This window comes from Leptonychotes weddellii, chromosome 5 (genome assembly GCF_054177405.1).
Source record: "Leptonychotes weddellii isolate Sample4059 chromosome 5, ASM5417740v2, whole genome shotgun sequence".
Taxonomy (NCBI): Eukaryota; Metazoa; Chordata; class Mammalia; order Carnivora; family Phocidae; genus Leptonychotes; species Leptonychotes weddellii.
The window spans coordinates 147470582-147495456 of NC_138373.1; the positions used below are offsets into that span (position 1 = coordinate 147470582).

The 24875-nt window shown below is 46.5% G+C and overlaps 1 protein-coding gene and 1 pseudogene across 4 annotated transcripts in view; one reads left to right on the plus strand and one right to left on the minus strand.

Moving 5' to 3' along the window:
• LARGE1 (LARGE xylosyl- and glucuronyltransferase 1) overlaps positions 1–24875 on the minus strand; it is a 451673-nt gene that overhangs the window by 154675 nt on the left and 272123 nt on the right. The window lies entirely within an intron of this gene.
• On the plus strand, positions 1392–2167 carry LOC102736517 (non-histone chromosomal protein HMG-14 pseudogene; annotated as a pseudogene).

The window sequence follows — 24875 nt, forward strand, 5'->3', positions numbered from 1 at the left end:
TATGCATATATACATATGCATCCGTACAGACTTCTGTGCACATATATGATATGCATCTCTTTCCAGGTACAGAGACAGAGATCTCGTACAGCCATATTTCAGTTGGCCAGTGTACATGGGGAAGAGAGACAATCATTCCAGTTCCAATACTATTTAAACTGAGTCTGAAACACAGACCTACGTAGAGATGACACCGACACTTCATCTTCTAGAAGAGGACAAAGTGCAAAGAAAGCGGCTTGCCTAAGTTCACGGAGGGTTCAGAGAACATGGATGTGCACAGCATGAACCAGGCTCTGGGCTAAGTGCTTTGTGTGCAGTATCTCCTTGGTGGCAGGTGCTGTGCCTAGCCCTAGTCTGCAGATGAGAAAACAAGCTGATACTGAGAAGCTGTTTGCTCAAGGTCTTAGCAAACAGTAGAGCCGAGACTGAACCCAGTGTGGTGTGACTTCAGAGCATACACCCTTGATCTAAAGCCATTCTTGATGGTGGTGAGGCCTGGATGGTAATCCGGGTCTCCAGACTTTGGGCCCAAATGTGTCTTCTTTCACACCATTACCAGTGGCTTTTCTAGTGCTAATTGGTGCATCAAGACCTCGACAGACAGCAAATCTCTCCATGCCAGGTTGCTCATCCTGGACATCTATGAAAAAGCAAGCTCCAGAAGGCAGAGGTGTGGTTTGTGTTCACTGCTCTTTGTTGAGGGGCGCGAAGAGTCCCTAGCACGTGACAGGCACACACATTTGCTGGATGAATGAATGAATGAATGAATGAGTTTTGACAGCAATCAGAGAACAGAAAGCCAGGACTGTCTTTTCCAGAATGTTGGAGCTGGACAGGAATTCGGGGTTAGCCCAGCACACATTCAATAATACAATGATGAGAAATGCTACCATAGTTTCATAGACTGAAGAACCCAGGGTGGGGGGGGGAGTGGGGTCCCTTTCCTTAATAATCTGTCTAGACGACAGTGCTGAGTCCAGCACCAGGGCTCAGCCTCCTGGCCTGTGGGCCAGTGCATTTGCCAAAATACCAGGGTGTCCCAAAGTGTACTTCACGGAGGAACGGCCCCTGAGATACTTGGGGAACTGAGTGCATATCAGCACACAAAGGGCTCTGAGAACCCTGAAGTCAAGAATCAGTTCACCTTGCTTCACCTAGCTGACCTCAGAACCGTCCCACACAACAGCTGCTAACTCAGCGTAGAAAGTAGTGTATGTTAGATATTCTTAAAACTCAGTGATGACTTTGGCCTCTTACACACCGAGACCTGTTCTCTGTTTCACGGGCAGGGTCCTGAATCTTACAAATGGCACCCAGAATCATTGAGACCAAGAGGAAGAAATGCTTCTGAGAAGATCACTGATAAAAATAGGTGGCGTCAGGCAGCAGCTTGGGCGGCGGGAGGATTGGCAGCGGCCAGGCAGCCCAGCTTCGCGAAGGCTCTCGGCACGACGCGGCCCACAGGCCCCTGGCACATGCCCGCCCCACCGCCACAATGCCCAAGAGGAAGGTCAGTTCCGCCGAGGGGGCGGCGAAGGAGGAGCCCAAGAGGAGGTCGGCGAGGTTGTCAGCTAAACCTGCTCCTGCAAAAGTGGAAGCAAAGCCAAAAAAGGCAGGAGGAAAGGATAAATCTTCAGGCCAAAAAGTGCAAACAAAGGGGAAAGGGGGAGCAAAGGGAAAAGAGGCTGAAGTGGCTAACCAAGAAACGAAAGAAGACCTACCTGCAGAAAACGGAGAAACTAAAAATGAGGAGAGTCCAGCCTCCGATAAAGCAGGAGAGAAAGAAGCCAAGTCTGATTAATACCATAAACCAGGTCTTATCAGTGGTCCCTGTCGCCCTTCTTGTACAATCCAGAGGAATATTTTTATCAACTTTTTTGTAAATGCACGTTTTTTAGTAGCTCTAGAAACATTTTTAAGGAGGGAATCCCACCTCATCCCATTTTTTAAGTGTAAATGCTTTTTTGTAAGAGGTGAAATCATTTGCCGGTTGTTTATTTTTTGGTACAACTAGGAAATAGTGGGATATTGAATGTGGGAGGCTTTGATTGTCTTGGGTGTCAGCTCAACATTCCATAGATGGGGTAGTTTTTATATCCTATAACACCAAGCATACTAAATGGCAATTTGGAGTCAGTCGTGCATTTACTATGTCTTGAATATTTTAAATTCTATTCCCATGTTGTTTTTGGTAGAATTTTTCCTAAAGAAAACCACTCCTAGATCTTGGCTCTCCCAGTCAGAATTCTTGTGCACTCTGTAACATCTTGGTCATGGTAGTCCAGTTTTCCTAGTAACTCTGTTAACGTGCTGTGCAACATTGAGAATTTGAGTATGCAGTGTATATGATATTAAGTTGTGAATTAATGGGACTTAACAATGTAACAGTGTATCAGCATTTGAAGATCTTGGTACTTGATATACTGTTAAGGAAAATTTGCCTCCAAATTTTAAGCTGGAAGGTCACTGGAATAACTTTCAGAAAAGAATCACAACTACACGATTTTTTTAGATTTTCGGTATGTACGTTAAGAATTGTGTACAAACTGAAATGTCTGTACTGATCCTCAAAACAACCAATAAAAACTCATTTAAGAAAAAAAAAAGCAGGCGGCGTCAGGAGCAAAGTCTCAGCCTTCTCTCAAACCCTGGCTTGCCTTCGCCAGATGGCAAAGAACATTCCCACTCATGCATTCCACAAATACTGAGCAACAACTATGTGCCTGGTCCCGGGTGAGCCCTTTTACAAAGTGTGGCAGTGAGCAAAACCAACCAAGTCCCAGCCCTCCAAGAGCTTACACTTCCCTGCAGTGAGAACAGTGCTAAATGATAAAATATACATATGGCGAGAGTCACGTTTTTGCTGCAAAGGGTGCACAGAGAGCATGAAGGAGAGTGCTGTTTGGAAGAGGATGGTCAGGGAAGGCCCTTCTGCGAAGGTGGCGTCTTAGCAGAAACCTAAAGGAAACAAGTGAGCTCTAGGGTGATCTGTGGGGCACAGACTTCCAGGCAGAGGAACAGCAAGTACAAAGCCAAGAGGCAGGTGTGTGCCTGCTGTGAATGAGACAGAGCAAGATGTCCACGTGGTCAAAGTGTGGCAACGATGGGGGAGAAGCCCTCCAGGGCTGGCCTCATGGTTTTGTGTTCTGTCTAGCCATAAAGGACTCCATGCCGAGAAGGCCCTTGCCTTTGCCGTCACCATTCTGAAATTCGTTAAGTTTTGGAAAAAGGGGTCTCACATGTAATTTTGCACCGGGCTCCACAAATAACACAGTCAGTCCTCCTACCTGCCATACCATTCATGGAGGACTGGCCAACATTACCCTCAAGAACAACACCTGTATACCTGGGGAGCTGCTCCCCCCCCTTCTTCCTACTTAGGCCCCTTCCTCCCCCACTTATGAGACAATAATGACAAGAATCCCAAAGAAGTGTCCATGGGGACAGCATCAATTTTTTTTTTCCCAATGTTTATTGGACCCTTAAAAAGAACACACACACTCTTGTGTTAGGGCCTGGGTCTCCAAAATGCTACCAACTCTTTATTATCTACATTAATAAAGGAAACGGGGAGTGTGAATAATTCAAAAGAGCTGACGATAATCTCGAGTTCTGGAAGGCAGTATGTGGCTTCCCCACCGCCCCCTGCATATTCTCCTTAATCTTGAATAAGCACCAACTGGGAATCCGGAGACTATACAACTTGTGTGTGCCGTGGAAATGCGAGCCCTACCTTTCTGAGCAAAGCTGCTTCAGGAAGAAGCACTGGGCAGTGGTCACAAACCACCAGGTCTCCTGCCTTCCCTGTCACCACCCGTCGAGTATGAGGGGCATGCTCTAACCTCCGCGACAGCTTCCCTCTAAGAAAATGACAACCCATGTGCAACAGTGCCATGGAAAGATGCCCCTAATACACGAACAGTTCTGCACACAACTTGTGAGGGGGTGTGAGAACCGTCATCTGCTCTCTGTGGACCCCAGGTAAGAGCCCCCGACTCGGGAATGGGGTGCACGGCCAGGAACTGGCCCAGCCCTTTACTCTTGTGTCATCAGACACAGCATGCCCTAAGAAGGAAGGGGTAGAATTGGGTCAGTCACAATAGCTTCCTTTAGAAAAACTGAGCCACAAAGTTGGACCTAGCAATTAGGTCCTGGAGGTTATACATGGAATTAACTAGAAGTTCACATTCCTTGCTATCTTTAGATAGCTGCACTCCCTACAGACTCTTCTGTTACACGGGGCTCTCTCTTACCCAAGGCCATGGGATTCAGGATAGGACTTGAGGAAATGCAGCCAAGAACACAACCATAGGATAACTTTAGGCCTTCAGCAAAGGAGCTGGAATAATGGTGGACATGCACTGAGCACTTGATGCTAATCACTGTGTGAAACAACACACATGTTAACTTATCTGATTCTCACAGGAAATCTAACTATGAGTTAGATTCTCTTACCATCGTCCCCATCTTACCTATGAGAAGACCAAGGCCCAAACAAGTTAAATCACCCACCCAAAGTCCCACAGCCAGTAAGGGGCAGGCTCAGGACTTGAACCCTGGCCTGTGGGCCCCTCTCCACTGGTGTTAACCATAACAGTATCCCACATAAGTTCTACCCAGAGGGGCCCTCCCAGGTCGGTAGGCCATGCACAGTTCACTAGGATAGGGGCTAATGCGTGGGAAATGAGGCCTACAGTCCACAGTAAAGAGAGTGTTGGTACAGACAAAGGCACAGGGCTGTGGGCACTGGACAAAGGTCTACATTCTGATCACAAGCTGATACATCTAGCAAGACACAGACACGCAAACAGATATTCCATTTAGCAGCTGGTTGCAATGATCTTTCAGAACAGGAAAATAAAAGGTTTCACTTGCTGCCACCCAACACCACAAAAGAGGCTTTGGTTTTCTGAAGGAAGAATTAAATCCCACAGATACGCTTAAGTTGCTGAATGAAAATCTAACTCCTCCGCACAGTGATCTCTTGAAAACCCTGCAGGGCCCTGAGCTGCCCACATGTCAGGAGGACGCGTGTGCCCCCCCCCAAGAGGGGCTCACCCCAAAGAGACCGGGGGGCTCTGGGAGGAGAATGGCTAAGGCACGGGCTCCACTCCAGACACAGAGGGAAAGCTCTCCGCTTGGCCCCTGATTTGCAAGTGATACACTAAAAACCACTCACGCCAGAAGGGGGCACTGTTAGCCCTAAAACTCACCTTAGGCTCCAGGTCCTGAGGCAGGTTACCTGTGCTGATAAAATGAAGCACCTGCCAGACCTTGCAGGGGCTCTGAGCAGCTCTTCCAGGTTCCATACCAGACTCTGGGCTCCCCCATTCCCCACTCCTGAGGACCTTACTTCTTACATGGAAAAAAAATTGATGATTCCTTCCCAGATTTCTTCTAAACCACTGCTATTTTTACATCTTCTACTGCTCTACTGAAGTCTATCATTTAAGTAAAAGGAGAAAGAATTTTAGAAGTGAAGAACAAGGCGGGGAAAGAAAAAAGGAAACAACTCAACCCTTCAGAGGCCTGATCGGGGTGGTTCCATCACTAGCCCACACTGTGTTCTCAATGTTGGACATAAAAGAGAGCTCCTGCAAGTTGTGTTCTTACGGAAAGGGGGATTTGTTTCTTCTTGGTATTTATTTAAAGAGCATTTTCTCTTCCTTGGGCTAAGAGGTTGCTCCGGCTGCCTTTCTCTTGGAGAGAGGCTTGTCTCTCTTGTAAGGGATCACTTGTCCGTCAGTTCCAGCCATTCTTAAACTGCCGTGAACCTGAGCCGCACACATGGGGGTGACAAAGCGTAGTTCCCTGGGTCCCACCATCATGCAGGGAGCAGCCTAGGGGCTTCTGCATTTCTAACAAGGGCGCAGGTCACTCGGACTCTCTGCAGCGCACAGTAGTTCTGAGCTCTGTTATCTATGACTCACACGCCACTGAACACAGGCCTGAACCACCCCTGAGGTGCATTAGGCTGATGCACGGTCCACACTCCCTGACAGCTTCTGCCATCCATGTCTGAATCCTAATCCTCATTGTGCTTTGCTTGACTCTCTACGGTTTTCTCGATCTTTCTGTCCTGGATTCTGTACTGCTCTGTGAAACATGGCCTGGTGGAAATTCATGGGATTACGGTCGCGGAACATGAGCCATCACTTTGTGTCTTGCTTCACTCATTTGTGAGAGGCAAGCGTTGAGTGCTAAGTGTCCTATTTCCCTCCTTGTCAACTGAGGGAAAGCATACCAACCTCCCCACTTGATTCTCATCATTGCACTCACCAGTGCCTAAAATAAACATCTCTATTGATCTCTTGCTGGAGGGCAAGCTCCTTGAAGCCAGGGCATGTGACTTCGAGTCCTCGGCCCTCAGCAAGGGGAGCCTTGATGAGTATTTGCTGGTGCTGCCTGCCTGACTGAAGACTACGAGTGCACTACGAGTGCACGACGAGCCATCTCAGGAATGATTACGGGATGGTGGAGAGAGGGCATGGCAGGGCATGGGTGGTTCTTAGAAACCTTGTCTCAGAAGTAGCACACTGTTTCAGCACTGCCACATCACAAATCACCCCAAAATGCAGAGGCTTAGAAGTGCAGGTGGACCAGTTGGACTGACTGACCCAGGCGGGCTGTCTGGATCAGGCTTGGTGTGGACCATGTCTTGGCTGAGCTTGCTCAGCATCTGGAGTCAGCTGGTGGATCGGCTGGGGCTGGCTACCATAGGATGGCCTTGACAGCCCTCACAGGGCAGCTCAGCCGCCAGGGGCTTCTCTCTGCACGGGTCACTCATCCTCTGGCAGGCTAGCCCCCGCGTGTTCACATCATGGCAGACGGCCTCCACAAGCAGCGGGCTGAGCCCTAAAGCTCAAGCACTTTCGGGTCTCCGCTCCCGTTGTGTTTGCTCCTATCCCATGGGCCGGAAGTAGTGCCAAGGGCGGCCAAGGTTCAGAAAGTGAAGACAGACTCCTCCTCCTGATGGGAGGGGCTGCAAAGTCACGGTGCAGGGCATGCACACAGAGAGGGAAAGAACGTGCCGTCATGTTTGGAAATGCGCGCGTGCACACACACACACACACACACACACATAAGCAGGCAGTTTTCCTACTCACATCCTACTGGAGAGTTGTAGCAATGTGTCTGTAAGGGGAGCTGGGAAGTGTAGCCCTTAGCTGCTTCGCCATGTTCCAGCTATAACTGTATCACGGCGGAAGGACAAAATGTATTTTCTCTGTTTCATGAATTTTGTCAGTTCTGCCGAGTCACCGTCTGTGCTCCCACCAGCAAAGCCTGAGAGGATTGCTTTCCCAAAGCATCACCCACAGAATGTGTTACCAAACTTACAGATCTTCACGAATCTGAGATTTTAAAAATGGCATCTCAATACAGTCTTATTTGCATTGCTTTTTTTTTTTTTAATTTTTGAGAGAGAAGTTGAGTCTTTTTTTACGTTTAAGAACCATTTGTATTTCCTCCTCTGTGAACCATGTATTCGTGTTCTTTGACCATGGTTGTTGGTCTTTTTCATATTAATTTCTAGGAGTTCTTAGCATGTAATTTTGAGATTAGCCCATTGTGTGTGGCCTAAGTCACAAACATTTTCCTCTTGGGGAATCTTGATGATGGACACTAAGCTAGCCACCCGTGGCTGCCTTCCTGTTTGAAATGACACCATTTGTCTGAAGTCTAATAGAGTACTACACCTAGTTAGACACTAGGCCATTATTTGCCCTATCCTTCACATCATTTCCTTTTTCTCTGTTTGCGTTACTATTTCCTTTTTCTACTCCCAGGTTAAAAAAAAAAACAAAAAAAGAACTTCTGATTTTGAAATGATTATAGATGCACAGGAAGTTGCAAGATAGCATAGAGAGGTCCCATGTACCCTAACACAGTCTCCCCCATGGTGACAGCTTAGATAAGGAGAGCACAATATCCAAACCAGGAGAGTGACATCGGTACACTGTGTGTATAGCTCCATATTACTTTATCGTATATGGAGATTCATGAAACTACCCCAGCAATACGTCTCCGGAACTGTCCCATCACCACAAACACCCCTCTAATGCCAAACCTTTAAAAACTGTGGCTCCTCCCTTGCGCTCCCCCACCCCCAGCAACGGCTCATATAATTTCCTTTCTAATCTACTTACTTTTCTTCTCACTCTCATCATCGTATGAAATCTTCTCTAATGCTTCAAATATAGGGTCAGATATAAAATTTGTTTACCGAACAGGGGGAACTCCCCATTCAATCCGGGGGCCCCATAACGTCTTGCAGTCAAGCCGAGCTCTCATTCCAATATGGGTGTCACACCACTCCCCCACCCGGGCCCCTGGAGGTCTGAAAAAGCCACTTCCTGCTCCCTGGTTGGCTGGGGTCATTGGTCTACCAAAAATCACAAGGTAGAGCAAAACAAACAAACAAACAAACCCCAAACCCTCGAATCAAACCAAAGCCATGAGTCAAGCTCAGCCCACTGTGAGAAGGCAAGGTCCAGAGAGCCCTTTCTCTTCCAGTGTATCCACAGGGAATTTATCTCTGTTCGGCAGAGGTAGTTTGTGGTGGCAAACCTGGCAAGAGGGACTCCAGAGAATCTGGTCTGAAATGCAGTAAGGTTGCTACCACTGAGATGGTTCTGCATTCATCGATTTAGTACACAGACCTTCTGGTTTAGGAAGGGCCTAAATGCTTGTTAATCTTTTGTTTAGAATCTTTCCATTAGAGAATGTGTTGTTGTCATAAAGATGAAAGTCCCACCTCCGTTGAGACAAGCCATAATTAGGGCAGGGAGGAAAGAGGATGCGAGTCAGATCTGACCCCGTTCTGCAAAGGTCTTGTTACCTGCTCTGCCATCACAACAGAGAGACCCTCGACCTGCCGGCAAGAACAGGCTCTGCTTGATCCTTCAACATGGAGGCCCAGAGAACACAGTCTCCTGCGCGAATTCCGTGGCCACCTCGGGGCCTTGGTATCGGCACTATTTGCAGCGTGGAAGGTGTGACCTCCGGTAAGAGACTGGAGGTCTTACGAATCTTAAATTACTGTACAAAGTAGAAAGAGAGATGGAAGCTGAGAGCTTCGGGAAACAGCCTCTCAAGCAAATCCTGCTGCATGTCACTGGAAAGAAAGGAAGACAAATGCAAGTGATAATGTGATGCAGGATTAGGATGCAGGTGCCAGACATGGAAATTTACCTCTCAGATACCATCGTGCCTTTGCTTCATGGCTAAACAACTTCATCTGTCCCTAGGCGACCCCTAAGCCCTGGATCCTCTGTGTCTTTACTCAGCACACTGGGTCTGCTCCCTGTGTCTGAACCGGGACCCAGCGTGGCTGCAGTGATAGGAAGACTCTGCGGTTCTTTGCTCTACATTCACCACCTCTGTCTCACCTGTCTGATTACCTGGCTTTCAGTGAAGACACAGGGCATTGGTATTCTTAGCACATGAATGGCTAAGTCTAAGATACAGGCTTGCAAATGGTATAGTCATTTTGGAAAGCAGTTTGGCAGTTCCTTAAAATGTCAAACACGGACTCATCATATGACCCAGCATTTCCAGTTCACTTCGAAGAGGATATTCCCAAGAGAACTGAAAATACATGTGCACGCAAAAACTAGGCATGCAAATATCCATATCAGCATTATTACTAATAGGCAAAAAGTGGAAACAACCCCAATGTCTATCAGCTGATGAACGCCTTAAAAAATGCGGTATATCCATTCAATGGAATAGGACATGGCCAGTACAATGGAGTAATGGTGTACTGATACACATTACAACATGGATGAACCCTGAGAAACAGGGTAAGTGAAAGAAGCCACAAAAGACCACACAATATACAAAGCTACTTATATGAAACAGAACAGCCACATTCTAGATGCATTAAGTAGGCTACTGGTTGCCATGAGCTGGTGGGGTAGATAATGATGGGGAGTTTGACCCCTAAAGCCTGAGAAGTATCTATTTTGGTGTGATTAAAATGTTCTAAAATTAAAAAGTACTGAGAGTTGCACAACTCTTTGAATGTTTGAAAATACTAAAAATCACTGAGCAGCATACTTTAAAAGGGTAAATTTTATGGCATATGAATTATATCTTAATAAAACTGCTAAAAAAAAAAAAAGAAAAAGATACGGGCTTACCCAATAAAGACCCAGTAAATTAATGTCTGCTAAAAAAAATTACTACTAGGGGAAAAAAGTCAAAGCAAAGTTAACGAATATCTTTCCAACTTTGGAAGATGAGCTAAAGTAATTGCTCTCTCTGTTATATATTATAAATGATAATAAAGAGCCCCAAGTCCATCTTTTAGTACCTCCTGCATTCACAGCACGATCCACTGCTTAATTATTCATTTTCTGATACTCAGGAAAATCAGATGTAGGGAGATGAAGTCAGACAGTTCCTAAAAAGCAGAGCTGGCTCGAGAACCTGGTCACTTCATTAACCATTTATTCCAGAAAGATTTATGTGCCTACTATGTATACAGCACATGAAGTTCTCGGTCTTCGAGAGCTTCTAGTCTAATAAGGGAGATGTGAGCCATTTTAAATAATGACAAGGTAAAGCTCTTATAGAGACCGTTTCTAGAAACAGATGGCACTTAAGTAAAGGAAAGATGGACCCTGCTTGGTTTGGAGAGAAAAAAGGATGGACTTCAGGAGAAGGTAATGCCAAAGCTGGGTTTAGGGTCTAGAAGCATTTGTCAGATGCACAAATCCAGTGCAGGCGTCTATTCACATAACAGTTAGGTTCTCTGACTAAGGGTCTGGCTTGACATTAAAATTCTGCAGAATACAAGATCCAAGGAGTGCAGTCACAATGGGGCCCTGGGAAGAGCTCACACAGACAACACCAAACACAAGTCCTTAAATTGCAAAGGCCATTCTAATCTTTCAGGGCAACTGATTTATTCTGTTTTCCTTTACTCTTAGAAAACTAGAACTTTGCATTTCTTGAACTTCTCTTTGTATACCAGTTAACCAAAGAGCCAATTAGCCCACCATTGAATTAAAAAATAATCAGGCGAGGTGCTGGGGCTACAAGGTAATAGTCACAGACTTGCTCCCATGCAGCTGACAGTCAAGTGGAGCATTTCTCAAAGCATGGCCCTAAGATTGCATCCGTCTGTCCAATGAAGTTGACTAAAAATGTGGATCTCAAGGCCAAATCCTGGTAGGTCTGGGGAGCTAGACTTAGCAATCTGTCTTCCCAAGGAAGCCCCACACGTGTCTGGGCTGGTGATCCTCAGAATACACAATGAACAACACTGGCTCAGTGACAATGACACTACCATATGGCAGGGGTTTCCAAGGCCCAAGGAGGTGATACAGTGGGAGCGCAGAGCATGGGCAGAGGAGATCTGTCCTCAGGGACATCAATCCGGAGATGACTCTTTCTTGATGAGTGGTACTGAGATGGGGAGCAGCTCAGAGACCCACTCAAAGATGAGTGCCAGCTCTCTTGAACCCCACTACTGGCCACTAACATGGCCCGTAATCTGCTGTGACACCTTCTGACCCTGATGCTGAGTGCCACCGAGGCCGAGGTCCCCTGGCTCCTCTGGGGAAGAGGACCATCTGCCCAGATGCTGACCCCACTAAAAGGAGGTGCCAACACAAAGAGAGAGTGACTGGCCATGTGGCTGAAAGGAACAATAGTTGTGAGAGGGAAAAATGAGAGGAGAGACAAAGCCTGGGAGAAAGAGGAGGAAGAATGAGCTAGTGTTCCTCAAAGTCATAGCCTACCCCAGAGCAGGGCTAGGCGGTCTAGGCAGAAGTGGGTTTCCCGTACGGAAAAGCAGAACAAACATCAACCTTGGTGTCAAGATATTTTTGGACTTGAACAAACAGCTGCATGGGAACAAGTCTGTGACTCTATCTCTGCATTCCCAGCACCATGTCTGCTGTATTTTTTTAATTGAATGGTAGATTAATTGAGTATTTGATTAATTAGTATACAAAGAGAAGAGAAGGAAGTCCAGGAGATGGAAAGTTCTAGTTTTCTAAGAGTAAAGGAAACAGAATAAATCAGATTTCTGGACTTGAACAAATAGCTTAATCTTTATGGGTCCCCCAAATCTTCTGCTCTGTAAAATCAGAATATTAATATCGATCTCCGGCTGTTGAAAGAATTAAAAAAAAAAAAAAGTTATAGCAACAGATCTTTGCATAGAGTAATTAATGTACCTCCTTTCTTCTCCTTCAAACTGTGGGTTTTAGAAGGTCAAATCTCACACAATTTCCAATATTAGTAATAGTAGATAATTTAATGAGTGTCTACTAAGTGTGAGGTACTATTCTCAGTATTTGCATTTGTAAAGTTCTTTAGTCTTCACAATCCTGAGAAACCCATTTTTTCAAGGTGGAGAAGCTCATCAACTATAATTGTATACCCACCACAAAAAAATTGCAACATTCCACCTCCCTTACCCCACTCCCTAAACATGGAGTAGTGAATTTCTTAATTATCCTCTCTTTTCCTTTCCTAGTACCTTTTCTACCAGCCATGCCTTACCAAAAAAGAACTCTCTGAAGAGTTGGAGAAAGATGAATTTCAAATGTTATCCTGCACGTTTTTTGGGAGAAGAAATGGCAATCCCTCTTTAATCCCTGGCTCATTGCCACTGAGTACCATGATGGTGTCTTGCTTTGGCAACCCAACCCCTCTTCTCTCTACCCTTCCCACTGCTTACATGGTCCCTCAGGTTGAAGCAGCACCATGGGAATCACAACTCCACGACTAAGGTCCATCAAAATGCAGTAGCTAAAAATCTTCCTAATTTACTGTGGATACCTCATTACCTACTGGAAATCCAGGTAAGGGCATTTATCAAGTGGGCACCTGGTGCTGGAAATGACAGTGGGCAATGAAGTACACAGAAGACAAAAAGCTGTTGGCAAGGCAGAGAGCACTAAGTACCAAAAAGGAAAGAGGACTTGCTTCACAGTATGCTGTGGATGTTCTTATTCTGAATAAAAAGGCAGGGCTTCCAGAGGAGAAACAATTTGGGTCTTGTTTCTTCTTTCCCGCATGAGACACTGGAGTGAAGACAAGATGGTTGGGGCCATGGCAGCCATCTTGCAACCATGAAACAAGCAGTATGGGGACAAGAGGTCAATATGCTAAGAATGGGAAAAGATGGGAAGAATCTGGGATCTCGAGAGGACACTGTTGAACTGCTGCACCGACACTGGACTCCCACCTCCTCATGGCTGAAAGCATGGTCACCTGCAGCTAAAAGCTCTCCTAATGAAAGGATATAACTCATACTTGGCCTAGAACTCGGCAAACCGATGTTCATTTCCTGTTGGGAAAGACTGTTTTGAGGAGGCATTTTTTAAGATACCAGATTAGCTCCCTAATGGCACTGTTTTTATATTTTCCCACCAAACTAAAAATGAAGACAAAACAATCCAGGGGGAGAATGTCCTTCTTTCCCAGGTGTTATATGACCTCAGCTCATAGGTATCGACACATTGGGTATGTTTGCCCTCTTATGCCCCCTGAAGACAACTGCGTCAGTTTCACAAGCCTACAAGCCAGATTCTAGTACCTGCAGAATCTGGATCTTCAAGCACAGGACCCACGTAAAGACAGACTTTGAAGCACGTCCAAATTTGAGAAATACAAGCCTGCATGATAGACTCAGATTCCGACGTGACCCTTTGGTTATCTGGCCTTTTTCTCTCGACTGGAAGGACAGTATCTTATTGTCTGGCCATCAAGTTCCACCCTGTGCACACTAAGAATTCAGGCACTGCAGAGACTGGCCAGCCTGATCATCCACCCAGTCATCCCATGGGGACGGGGCACTGATATCCGGCCTCATGCCTGATCGTCTCACTAAGAGATGTGCCACGTTGGGAGGCTCATGTGCCCGGACTATACTTCAGCATCCTCATTCATAACCTGAGACCTGACCCATCAAGCCGGGAAACACTGCCCTTGTGACAAATGGATACATGTACAGTACCATCATGCAAAATGACATCAATTAATCCTCCAACTATCCAGGGCTTGACGCAGTTGTGACCGCCACCTCCTTTTGAGGAACCTAGAGATGAACTCACTGGCTCAAGGTCACACGGCTACAAAATGGCACAGAGGAATGTGAATAAGGTCCTATGCTGCTTTTGTGATTGTGTGTTGCCGCCCCAGACAGAGATCCTGGTGAATGTGGAATCTCACTTCCTGGAGGAATGCAGACCGTTGGGCCTGACGGAGGTGAGCCTTGCAGGCAGCTATGAAAGCAGCCATTAATTATCTGAAAGACAGTCATCAGAGTATCAATCAGCCTCCGCTCTAGGGCCTGGAGGACACAACTATAAGCAGGGAGAGGAAGACAGACAGTGGTTTAGGCTTATACAGGGTTTGCTCAAGATGCCCAGAAACAGAGAAGACTGTCTTTTGAGGCGAGCTTCCTTCTAATGGACACATGCCACAGAGGCTGAACATCTGCAAGGAAGGGATTATATGGAAGGACCTGAAGCCTCAGGAGCACCAAGATGATCCAGAAGGACATTTTAGCATAATTTTACAATGAACTTAGGTGCAGCAATGGTATATAACTCAGATATGCTTGGCACTTAATATTTACTGAATGGATGAATGAATGAATGAATGAATGAACGAATATAATGGAGATGAGGAGGACTACACATATCCAATACTTCAACTCCATCATGTGCTAACTGTATTAACCTAAGTCTTCCTCACACAGTGAGATCCAGGAGCTTGTTAATCAATCAGTGTCCCATTTTTTCCCACCTATAACACCTGTTATACTTATCTCTGTCCCCACAGGCTCTAGGATGGGTCTGTGCATGCAACAGGTGAATGCACAGAAGTACAAGTCCTGAAAAGGGGGAGATTAGGAAACACCCATTTACCGAGCCTCTACTTTCGTATGAGGCGCCGATCTGTCACATGAAGCATCTCCAATAATCCAGACACCAACACTCTAAGGCAGGGATTTTTCATCCCCAATTTACAGATAAAAACACTGAGGTGAAGAGAAGTGGTCACTGACCCAAGAGCACACAGCTAGTAGGTGGCCTATTCCTTGTTGGCAAATGATTATCATTGCCTTTATTAATACTTGGTTAAGTTCTGGGCTTCTCAGCCCCTCCTGATATTTCCAAAACATAACATTACGACTATACTGATTTTCAGAATGAAAGCATTCAGTCCTAAGACCCTTTTCCTTTATACATACAACACGTATATGCTCATTCCTCTGTGAAGGTCAAGCACAGCATTAAGCACAACTGGTCGGAAAATGGCTGCTGGATAATGCCCGTTTATTAATTCAGTAGCAATGGACACAGAGGCCATGATCTTGTATGCCAAAGGCCAGAACAGGCTGGAGCTCAAGACATGCTCGTTGAACTCAAAGGCTTGATTTCAAGGTCTTTCAGTTGGGGGGGGGCGGTGGGGGGGGGAAGGTAAAAATATTTAGAACAAAGAAACATCAAGCAGATGTATTTGCTATAGGGACAGACCATTTTAGAGATGGGGTAAAAAAAAACACCAAAAACCAAAAAACCAAAACCAATACATAATTGAGCATCCCAGAAGGAGAGAGGGACTGAGGTCCCACCACTGAACACGGATACCAGTCTTTCAGGAGCTAATAGATATTTGTTTTATGAGCAAAGATAAGAGCTGTTCAGCCTTTTTAGGTAGCTATAAAAATTTGGATAATTTTAAGTTATTCTAATAGCTGCCTGACAATTTTATTAACGTCGTCAGCTGCCGGGTGGCCATGTCCATGCCTGAAAGAACGAGTCCTCACTTGTGATTATTCCTATCAGCTGGGTCCTGTTCAGAACACCTTCCTGTTTTTAAATTAGCCAGACAACGAAGAGGCTGTCTGCCCATATGGCCCCTCAGAAACTTGGCGGCAGGCGGCCCCCGCGGGCATGCAGCTCCCTCGCAGGAGCTCTGAAATCGAGCAACACTTGCTGGGCCTCAGTTTCCTAATACGGTGGGTGTAAAGCACCCAGACTTCGAGGATTTTTACCAGTGATAAGCAGGTAATGTGAAGTTCATCTGGCGACTGACACCTGGTATTCAATATATGTTAGCTTGCATTTCCTTCTCATGAGCCTACAGCCATTTGAAAGAACCCGGATGGCAAGGCTCCCTGTGATATGAAGCTAAAGATCCTTGTGAATAATAATACTATCTATTATGGTTATTAACAAAATGCTTAGGTCATACCGTGTCAAGAACGATGCTAGATGTTGGTATTCTAGGATTTAAGCTCCCAACAATTCCACGAGAACTAAGTATTGTCATCCCCATTTTATTTACAAGAGAACAGAAGCCCAGAGCGAATTAGGAACTTAAGACCAAAAGTTAGCTGAGTGCTCCTTTTTCTGCCTCATTTCAGTTTCATATATATTCCTTTCTTTAATTTGTCAAAACCGACCTCTGACTTTTACATTAGGGAGTCTCCTCCAATATGTGCGCACTCTTCACAGCGCATAAGAACGAGGCACTCAAAATGGCTTGGCAGCTTTGAGTTCATGGGTAAGCTGTTTTTTTTTTGTTGTTTTTTTTTTAATCCCTCCCTCCCTCCCCCCAGCTTTAGAGAGAGGTAATTGACGTGTATGGAGTAAGTGGAAGGTGCACAACTTGTTGACTTGATACATCTCTAAACTACAAAATGATTACCATGCTCACTATCAGCTGCCACCTCCATCCTTTGACATAGTTGCTATTTGTTTGTGCTGAGAACATTTTAAGATCTGCTCTTAGCAATATTCAAGTACGATACAGTATCGTGAGCTACAACCACCATGCTGTACATTAGATTCCCCCAACTTTTTAAACTTATAACTGGACATTTGTACCCTTTGACCAGCATCTCGTGTGGGTAGACTTCCTGGCTGTTGGCCTTCACTAAAGGGGGATAAAGCAAGTATTGGTCTCCTATGAGGTCCATTCGTCAGGGTCCAGTCAAGGAATAGGAACCCCACACAGAGGGGCCTTAATAAAGGGTTGCTAGCTGGGTGTGGGGGACTGTAAAAGCCAAAAGGAAATACTGCGATGTCACATAAATAGCACCTGTAAACCTGTAACTGCCAACGGCCCTTCCTAGGGCTGGCACGACAATGGGAAGGGAGGAATTAGGATTACCAGATTTTAGGAGCTTGGAAGCCACCCCGCCCCCGCCCCCAGACCTGGAGCCCGGGCCTCTGAGAAGGGAACAGCACAATGTGGGTGTGGGGAGGGGCTGGACGGGAATGAACTGCACACTCCGGTGAAGAAGTCCCGCCAGGATGGTTCTGCCAGATCGGAACGCAGACAAGCAGGACAAGTCCCTTCTTCTCTCCAGCCTCAGTTTCCCTCCAGTGCCCCTATTCACAGAACCCCACGGGAGCCCACGGCGCGACTGAAATGTTAGAAGAGTCGCAGCCCCAGTATCACAGAGCAGAGCACAAGGCTCCGCTTGAAGCTGAGGGTAAGAACTTAAAACGCCCTTCTGGGAGCACCTGGGGTTTGGCAAACGTCAGAACCCAACCCTTGGGCTGGGCTCTTTCCCCAGAGACATCAAGCCATTTCTTGTCTAGAGGATACGAAACCTGCCACAACTCTTCGGAGCTCTGCGTAGTGGAGGAGATGGAGAGGTCCTCTCTTTCAGGACACAGACTTTGAGGCAATCTCCCTATCTTCACTCCAGCGTCTGGCCCTGGTCCCCTCTCTGCACGAGGAGGGGTGTCAGGGCCATGTGGGTGCAGGGTCCCCCACCTGCCTTCTGGCTCCCACACTTACTGATGCCCTGGTCTGCTCTCCTCTCATTAGCTCAGTTCTTGTGAACTTAAGTCGTTTTTTATGCCTTTCCTTCCATTTTAGTGGGCTTTGGGAAAGGCACAGAAATAAACTCGTATGTTCAATCTGCCATGTTTTATAACTCACATTTAAGAAAAAAGAAAAAAAAGTATGTGTGGGTCACTTAAAACACGTGTGCAAGCCAAATCTGTCCTCTGGACCGTTGTCTGCAACATCTGCAAGGCATCACAATGCTGCGCTCGGAAGAAGGGGAAGCCAAAATGATTTGGGTCATTTTGCTTGGAAAGAGAAGGCTGCAGAACAAATTAATGGTAGAGAAGAGACCATTTGAGGACAGTTTGCATCTGTTCTCTTGCTCTGCGAACAGAATTAAAGGGCATGAGCATCAAAGCGTGACATGAGGGATGTTAACCAGAGAGGAAAAATCACCTCTTACCTGGTTTACCGTGGTGCCCACACTGGTCTCCTTGCCCGGTAACCTCTCCCTCCATAGACAGCCTTCTGTGCTGTGCGTTTCCCCTCCCTGATCTGGAACCTCCAAATACCAACAGAGCATGTGTTCGATCGTTTATCAATTAAATTTAGAATACTACTCATGCCAGGGCCAGGCCGTGCACTGGAGGGACAGGGATAAAGCCAACAGGTATGGTCCCTTTGCCTCAGTGCTTGGTGCTTAGCTAGAAACAAAGACAAGCCAACAGGCGTTTCGGCAAAAAGTAAATCTGATCTGTGATCACCTCTCTTTTCTTTATGTACTTCCACAAATAAATCTCGCCCACGTGCCAGGTAGCTGGCTAACCCGTGTTCAAGGACATGCACCCAGTCCTCACCGTAACCCTACGAGGCTGCCGCTGGCATGATTACCCCCCCTCGCTCACACTTTTACATGGGAGGCTTAGAGAAGTAAATCCCAAGACCGTCTAGGTACTCTGTTATTTCCTAACTGCTGTAACAATCACCACACACTTAGTAGCTTCAACCCACACAGATGTGTTCTCTCACAGTTCTGGGGGAAGGCACGAAGTCTGATGAGGCTAACGTCAAGGAGTTGGCAGAGATGCATTGTTCTGGAAGCTCTGCAGGGAGGATCCGATTCCTTGCCCTCCTCAGCTTCCAGCGGCGCCCGTGTCCTTCGGCCAGTGGCCCCTTCCTCTACCTTCAGAGTGCGATACTCCAGCCCCAGCTTCTGTATCACACGGCTTCTCTCCATGGTCAAATCGTGCTCTGTCTCCTCAGGTAAGGACCCTCTCGACGGTTTCGACTCCTGTCACCTCTCACACCAGCCAACTCTCTGAGTCTCCCTCCAGACACCAACTGCCCTACAACACAATTCAATTCTGATGCTAACCACCCCGAGTGAGCGCAGACCCCACAGGTTGAAGGGCTCAGTCCCACAAGACAGCCCCTACTTCGGACACCAGTCACAAGTACTGGGTCCCTGGGTTATCCACACTTCTGTGCAAGATGGCGACAAAGTCGATGGTTCCCACAATGCTCACCTCTCAGGTTCAATAACCTGCTAGAATGACTCACAGAACTCAGGAAAGCACTTTACAGGCTTATTATAAATGTCCGTGCCGACTCAGGGTGTGTTACCCTTCTCGCACTCCCGTGTTGTTTACCAACCTGGAAGTGCATCACATCCCAGGGTTTTATGGAGGTTTTGTCACATAGGCATGATTGATTAAATGATAGGCTGGTGATTCACTCAATCTCCAGCCCCCTGCCCTTCCTGGATGTGGGGGGGCCTACAGGGGAAGGAGGATGAAGGTTCCAACCCTCTAATCATGCCTTGGGTCTTTCTGGCCATCAGCCCCACCCTAAAGCTAATCTAGGGGCCCATCAAAGTAGCCTCATTAGAATAAAAGACATTCCTATTACCCAGGAAATTCCAAGAACTTCAGGAGCTCTATGTCAGGAACTGGGAACAAAGACCAAAAATATTTATTTTCTCTTCTATCATAGACGCTCCTCACATTCTGAGCTCACCCATCCTGTCCAGGATAATCTCCCCATCTCAAGACCCTTAGCTTAACCACATCGACAAAGTCTCTTTTGCCATACAGGTTAACTTTCACAGGTTCCAGGAATTAGGACAAAGATATCTTTGTGGGCATTATTCAGCCTACCACAGAAAGAAGGGCCTGGAATTCAGACCTGTTTTGTGCCTCAAGGCCAAGTGTTTAACCACCCATCATGCACACCTGCTGCCCCATGAGCCGGGAACTTTAGCCATACCCACAATTCCTGTGCCCTGCCCCAAATACACCCTGCAGGATCACTCCTCGTTGCTGTTTCCAAGATTTTCCTTTTGCCTGGAATTCCCTTCTACTTGGTCCCCCTACAAACTTCTACTTAACCTGCAAAGCCCAGATTAAGTGCTTTCTGTCTGTGTCTTCTCCCTGCCACTCCCGACCAGAGCTGGTTCTCTACAGGCCTGCACAGCACTTTGGTAAACTCTCGGCAGGAACAATCACCGCATTACTTGGCAGTTGCTTCTACGCCTTCCTTTCTCTTCTCCATTTATACGGGAAGTCCTTAAGAACAAGAATCCCTTCGGGGCGCCTGGGTGGCTCAGTTGGTTAAGCGACTGCCTTCGGCTCAGGTCATGATCCCGGGGTCCTGGGATCGAGTCCCGCATCGGGCTTCCTTTGCTCTGCGGGGAGCCTGCTTCTCTCTCTGCCTCTGCCTGCCACTCCCCCGTTTGTGCTCTCTCTCTCTGTCAAATAAAGAAATAAAATCTTAAAAAAAAAAAAGAACAAGAATCCCTTCCCTTTCTTGCGCACTGTGTAGTATTTTCCATGTCCAACAGTACTCGGCACATAGTAGGCAGTGAATACGTGTTCCTGAATTGAAGTTAATTTTAAAAAGCAAATGAATTGCATTATCCAGGCAGACTGAGCAATCTTCCCAAAAGGTTAATGAGAAAAGAGAACTGAGCCACAGTTTTTCATTTTTCCCCCCATCCATTTACTGAGCCCAGTGCTGAGCATTATACTAGTGCTAGGAATAGAGAGATGAGTAAAATCCAGCACGTGCCTGAGAAGAAAGGTAAATGAGAGGTACAGAGTCCCCCTACTATGTACCAGTGACTGTGCTTGCCGCCGCTGCACACGTTAGCTCATTTCAGTGGGAGTCTGCCAGATGAGAGGGAAACGGCCTCAGTGAGATCCCCACAGGCCCTTCCAGCACACTCAGATTCTAGAAAACGAGTTTATGATCTCCTCTCTGATTCCTGGCAGCTTTGCTGAATTTCAGAATGCCTAATCCAGAGTTAAAAGGCCACTTAAGAGAACTTCCAGTCCCATGTTCTTGAAACCTGGGTTTGCCACACGAGGGGGCTGCGTAAATAATTTAGTGGGTTTCAAAGGGCACTTTAGAAACTAAAATATACCAAATCGATAAGGAGAGAAATACAAAAATTCACTGAACATGGTTAAGGTTAAGGATTGTTTTATGAAGATATTGTTGAGTTACATAGCTGTGTGTATTATATGTATGTGTATAGATGTGTGCGCACACCCACCCCCCCACACACACACATTTTCTTTTGGACTGTAATGGCAGAATGCATTTCTTACTGTGGGATACAGCCAGAAAGGTATGAAAAGTACTGATACTCCTCCATCTCTACTTAGATACAAAGAGCAGGCACGGCGTGGTAATGGACTCCAGCCAGCTCTGTTAACAAAAGGCCCGGCAGCTAAACTCCCCGGCCCGGGGAAACTCACTCCATTGCCATCCTGACGGGAACCCCACTGGATCCTGGGTGAGCCCAATGGGTGAAGTGACCCTGTTCAAGGATATCTTGTTCTCTTACCTAGGCTGTCCTGACAAACTTACATGGAAAACCTTTAAATGGTCTACAGTGGGATTTCCTTCTGATTGTCACAATCAAGATCTGATTATGCAGAAATGGTCTAATTAAAGCCCCCGACCTCCTACGAGGTGGACTTCTGAGGAACAAATTATAGGCTCTGAGGTTCTGCTGACCTGGGATAAAATTCCCATTTCGGCCATGTGCTGCTGGCCAGGTGACCTCAGGTCCGTCAGCTGCACTGTGGCACTGGGCCTGGGGAGGAGGCCATCCTGTCAATCCTGGAGGGTCCCGTATGAAATACAAGCTCAGGGAACCTGAACACCTCCCACTTCCACTCCCCTTCTCTTTCTACGAATATTTGCAGAGAAGTTAAAAAATAACCCCATGCCAAGTACACTAATGAGTCAAGAAGAACAACTGCTGAGAAAATGGCATTTCTCCTCCTTCCGGCAAAAGCCAACAGAGCCACGCAAACCTCCGTTCTGCAGCTGGGGTGCCGTCTGCCTGGGCCTTGCCAAGTACCCCACCCCCACCACCCGCCCTGGGTGCCAGCGCAAAGTTTGGAGTTGACCACGGGCCAAGCCCAGCTCGACTACGTGTGCTCGATCCCACAGCCAGCCCAATCCTGACCTTTTCTGGTATTTATGATGTCGGGTTGGATTTTGATCACTGTTTGAGCTCTTGACACAAAATAAACAGGTTGGCACTCTTCCCTGGGAGGCATGCGGGCCAGGATTCTAAGCCTGTCTCCAAACACTACCCTGCCTCGCCAGCCCCACGACAAAACAGCCGAGACACGACGTCTCTTTTGTTGCGGTAGCCAGCAACCCTCAGGCCCGTAGCTGTCAGGGGCCAAGTCTCCACCCTGGTGGCACGTTAGCCTCACACAAGGAGCTTGTAAAAATACGACGCCCAGTGCCTAGACCAGAGATTCTAACTTGGTTGTCGTGGGGTAGGCCTGGGCAACACTCCTCTTAAAAGAGCTCCCCAGATGATTCCAACTTGAAGCCAGGGTTAAAGACAACTGTATTTGGGAGAAGTGAAGGGAACAGTGAGGTCAATGACTGGGTCTAGTCCTTCGGCCAGCCCCCATGAACCGGTGGAGAAGGCGCCCGGGGTTTTCATATGAGGAATATACAGCAGAGAGGGGTTAACTGGCTCATCCAAGATCACACAGCCAGGGCTGAGCCTAGAACACAGGCCTATTTGACTGTCTATAGCCGTGACATGGCACTATGAAGCTAAGTTCACCTGCAGACATCTAGATGGGAGCAGTCTCAGGGCCACAGCCTTTCAATGCTCAAAAGAGAGGGTGAGCATTTTGCTCTTCTCTAGAATACCAAAAAACAGCTGGAAACGGCCCAAGAATCCAAAACAGAAGGTCTGCAGTGCCAAATAATAATAATATAGACAAACCATAGGATACCAGGAAGCATAAAAAAATGACAGGGCACATGACTTTGGAAAATGGTTGCAATATGTAGTTAAGAGGAAAAAAACAGGATGCAAACAGTATTACAAGATGATCCCAATTTTATTAAAAAAAATAAACAATTTTGTATGCACAGAGAAGTGTCTGAAAGGAAATACACTACAATGTTAACAACTGAACTCTAGGTAGTGGAAACACAGGAGGAGTTTTATTTTCTTTGTGCTGCTATGGATGGGCATTGTTTTATTCATGACGCATACATATAAAGTGGATCAGTCTAGTGAACCTTAATGATGCCCATGACAGAGCAGTCTGTTCTTGAAAGGCTCGAGTAAATTCTCGTTTTTGCCTCTGGAGATGAAGCTCTTTCACTATTACAATAATGCCCGGAGGGCGTCTTTCTGCTGCCTGCCCCTGTCCTGACTGGATTTCTCTTCTTCCTGTTCTGCAAAGAAAATGTATTTTCTTCCTCAAAATTAAAAGTAACAAAAAAAAATGTAGAGCTGAAATCATGGGCATCAGTGCGTCTGTCTCTAAAAACCTAAGTTAATGAAACAAATGTGAGGGATGAGCACCTATTGTGTGCAGCTATGAAAAGCACCAAACAGGTATCCAAAAGCCCACCTCTCAGGCAGACAGAGACCAGAACCTAGCTTGGGTTTGGAAGCCCACTGTCAGGAGATTCTCGCTGGGCTGAGCCAGCAGCAAGTCACCGTTTACTCCAAAAGACCTAAATCCTCGTGGAAACCCTACGGGAGTCCGTCTTAGCTCGTGTGTGAAGCCTGCCTTGAACCTCACTGCTTCAAGTCCCCTCAGAGACTCCAGGGCATCTGTGATTTCCTGCTTTATAGAAGCAGACAACGGTAAAAAAGAGTATTATAGAGTCTGAGGAGCCACGGGAGCTGAAGACCTAATTTTGTTTATTCAAGAACTAATTTTTTAGCATCTCCTAGGCATGGATTGGGACAGACCTTGAAGGCTGTCCCTACAGGACTTGCTGGAGATGAATGCAAGGTGTGGGGTCAACAGAGGCATGAAAGGGACTCCTACCTTCTATGATTCTGGCTCTGCCTCTGGCCGTGTGCATTTGTGTAAGATTCCCTGACCTGAAAAGCATTGAGATTATCCAGGCAAACCCATGCATTTTACGAATTCATTTCTGTACCAGGCACTCAATAAACACTTATCAAATAGATACCCTTGGATCAGAAAGGGAGAGTGACTTGCCTCAGGCTAGTAATAACAAAACAGAGACCTGCATCCTAGTCAAGTCCTCTTACAACTTCATCTCACAAACTAAAGACCCTCTGGACCTTTCTTTACCTTTGCAGCAGAAAGCACTGACTCAGTTCACGGTCTCTTAACCTCCTTCCAGTTCCTATTTTTGGCATGTGTGCCCATGGGTGAAGCCACGGCGAAACTTCTGTGTTTGCTACTGCTTCCATACAAGACTGGAAAGGAAATTCATCTTTCAACATGTCACCTTTCCACTTTGACAAACACTGATTTATTTTTTAATTGATGTCCCAGGAAGGCACATACCTAATCTGCTTGAATGATAACACAGTTAATTAGGCCAAACGAGCAAGAATGCCCAGGACAGAGCCCAAGATGGAGGCACCACTTACTATGAGCTCGGGCCAATTTCTCAGGGAAGAGTAATTTGTAAAAGGGAAGATCAAGGAGATATTCAGCTGGTCAAACTTTTAATTTAGGTCACATTCGAGGATAAATAGGCTCCAGAAATCTACCTTTTCCATCCAGACAGAATAATCTTCTAAAATGCTAAAGAAAAATCTGCTCCCGTACCAAAAATTTACA